This window comes from Cydia fagiglandana, chromosome 14, assembly GCF_963556715.1.
Source record: "Cydia fagiglandana chromosome 14, ilCydFagi1.1, whole genome shotgun sequence".
In the NCBI taxonomy this organism is placed as follows: Eukaryota; Metazoa; Arthropoda; class Insecta; order Lepidoptera; family Tortricidae; genus Cydia; species Cydia fagiglandana.
In genome coordinates, this window is record NC_085945.1 from 10,848,808 (window position 1) to 10,852,174 (window position 3,367).

The following is a 3,367-nucleotide window of genomic DNA, read 5'->3' on the forward strand; positions in this document are numbered from 1 at the left end:
CTAGCGTCCTCCTGGGACTTTTGCTGTCGTTGGAAATGGACTGTCACCTTTAACACAAACACGTACGTCACGTCCCGCTGTCTAATCATCTAATGTAATTTGTAATGAAATGTAATGTAATTTACACTAGGGGGTACGGACCGAAAGTAGACACAAAATGTTTTCCAAGCGTCTAGCATCTCTAAAATATAATTTTAATCTAGAAACAATAAACAAGTAGACAGTAATTTCACAGATTCTGGACACGGTAGCGTGGCCGAGCGGTCTAAGGCGCTGGTTTAAGGCACCAGTCTCTTCGGAGGCGTGGGTTCGAATCCCACCGCTGCCAATATGTTTTTACCTCTTTTAAAATTTTCGTTATTATGTAAAAAAAACTTCGATCAACCTATGGTATGTACGAGGAAGAGATAAAGATTTAATTGTTCTCACTATCTGTTAAATCTGTATCCGTGTAGTGTGTATAAATATATTATGTGATAATTATGTGATACTGACACACTTACATAGAGCGATATTTAAGTAAAATTTTGGTAGCTACAGTTTGGTACCACCTTATATTTATATAGTTTTAAATTTTTTTATTTGTAAATAAGTATTTAAGAAAAATCTAATCAAATGAATGATGATGAATGTAATTTACCGAAAAATAACAGCATAATAAGCGTGTATCCACCCGCCTACATGTTTAATTTGATCATTTCTGAATATTATCCTATATTTAGGCCTAATACACTATTACACCCTTCATTCTTTGAAATAAAGTTGAAAATCCGACAGAACAACAAGCGAAATAACATGGCCCGAACACGTGTTCCCAAACCACAAACCTTGACCTCTAATTTCATACAATTTCTCTCGTCACAGAGATCTACTTAAACTGGTCACTTACGCACATACAACGTGGTTCTCTATTTTTAGCGACGACATCGCGTTGTCTAATCAACCTTATGTTCGAGCGATAAGGTTCAAATTGGATTGTTGTGAAGGTCAAGTTCGATCGTACAAGGAAACGTGGACTGGGGACAATGGCGATGTCAATGTCAATTTCAGGAAAGTCAATGTCAAGCTTGGGTGGTGCTTGACAGCAGTCACGTGTCGAAGGGGTGCTTTTGTAATATACAATATGGAGGTACGTATCTTTATATCTACATACTTGAGGCTTAGAGCATTTACTCGTAATAACTGGAGTCGCCTTTAAGAGCTTACCCCTCTGTCGAAAAACTTGCACAGTTGAGCAAACTTTTGTATGGACTGACATGGCTATTTGTACGTTACGTACAGAGAATGACAGCCATGACGTCTATAGTTACTAAATGCTCGAAGATTTGAGGTCTGCCGTTGGTAGGAAAAATGGCTTTGACATGAAGTTGAAACAGGGAATAAGTTTTTGGCAAAAATTCCATTTTGGTACAAGCTTTTATCGCTGACTGTACTTTTCTTTCCACAGGCAATTAATACTCATCGAGACAATTCTAAAAACCCCAAACACAATTAGGTTTCGTTGTTTTATTTCAGAGTTCCTATGGCTACCTCTGGTCTCCATCATCAGATCAGCTCGATGACACCGTAATATTAGCTGGGGTTCTAAGGTCCACCACCTTGCATTTTGGAGACAAAGCAAACCGCTTGGAACAGGTGTTCCTGGGGATGATCTGAGCCGATTAAGCCCGGTTGCCAAGAGGTTCCACCCAGCAGGTGGGCAGGGGAGGGGGGGCAAAAGTGGCTCCGGCGCGCCTCACTCTAAGCTATATATCTGCATACATCTAGCAACTATATCAAGTTTGGTGTCTTTTTCGTGTAATTCGAGGATGAAAAATTCATTTCTGTGACTACATTTTCACTCTTCCATACAAAAAAAATCGAGAAATTAAAAATTCCAAAAAAATCTTTTCACTTTTTTTTTCGAAAATCTTCTACAAAATGAAAACTATGAGGATTTGCTCTAGAAAAAAAATACCTGTGAATAGCCCAGTTATCCTACTATATAGAATAGTAAACTTGTTAAACATTTTTTTTTCATAACTCTGATAAAAAAAATGTTTTGTGTCGCGCGGCGTACCTGCATTGTAAGAGCGGTATGCAGCGTTTAGGATTTTTAAGTATGTTTCGATGGTTTCTGATAAGTTGTTATTCTTCTGGTTGTAGAAAATTACTTCTGGACGTGATATATATACAAATATAAATTAAATGTATAAATATAGATGTTGGGAAAACTTTCGCCAATAGAGTTATTATAAATGTGATAAAATTAACAAATCAGATGTTTGATTAAAATGCGGGTTAAAATACGAGTAAGATATATATTGTTCGCAATTGCCACTATATGCCCATGGGTCCGTGCATTTTAGTTTTTTCTTAACGCAGTTGCACCTCCCTGCGCATTTTGTTTTGCAGCGGCAACGAATAAGCTCTAAACAAGCAGCAGCCGCCGCAGGTAGGCTTGTACATATGGGCTCCCAATAACCATTTTGTTTGGACCAGCTCCAGTCAGCAGGACATGGAAGCTGTTGCTGAGGGGCTATAATCTGTCCCCAAACATAGCCTCCTTGGTAAACTGCACGGAGAATATGTTTACGTAGGTAGCGCATCTTCCATTGGAGGCAGATTCTCTAACTGAAGATTATTTTTTGTAAAAAGTACTTTTCGGCACTCTTTTACACTTGTACTTGTACCTGATCCGAACACTGTAACACCATGCATAGTATCAAAATAATGTCTAAGGACCAATTCACATCTCGTAATTCAAATCTGTTCAGATTTAATATTGTAAGACTCTTACTTGTCATACAAGACAATAACATTTTTTTCCAAAATTGGCTGCTCAATGTTGTTTTGTTTACCGTATTTAAATCCCTCCGGAACATTACAAGGACCACTAAAACCAGGATTGTCAGATCCCTCATATTTCCCACTTTTCTGTATGCTGTATGTCTCACATGGACACTAAGGGCATCCGAAAAACAGAAAGTGAATGCACTAGAGATGTGGTGCTGGAGACGAATGCTGGGCATATCATGGACTGAGCATCAATTATTGAGGAGCTTGGCATTAAAGAGCGGTTGCTTTCTACGGGCAAAACTCGGTACTCAACTTCTTTCGACACGTGTCTCGTCGAGACGGAACCTCTACAGAACGTCTAGTTGTGCAAGAAAGAGTAGGAGGTGACAGGGCTAGGGGAAGATCTCTAATGAGATGTACTGACCAAACCAAATCAGTGTGTCGGTCACAGTAAGCGAATGCTTACGGAAAGCAGCTCTACGGGAGGAATGGCGACGTGTCGTTAAATGAGTCGCTCAAAAGTTTTCATAATGGCCACGACCACTCTATCAAGAGTGTAACGAAGAAGAAGGCCCTCCGTTACAGCAGG

The 3,367-nt window shown here is 39.3% G+C and overlaps 1 non-coding gene across 1 annotated transcript; it reads left to right on the forward strand.

Moving 5' to 3' along the window:
• The first annotated feature begins 246 nt into the window (after positions 1-246).
• Trnal-aag (transfer RNA leucine (anticodon AAG)) lies at positions 247-328 on the forward strand. Its single transcript has one exon. It is a non-coding gene; the product is annotated as a tRNA-Leu (tRNA).
• The last annotated feature ends 3,039 nt before the right edge of the window (positions 329-3,367 follow it).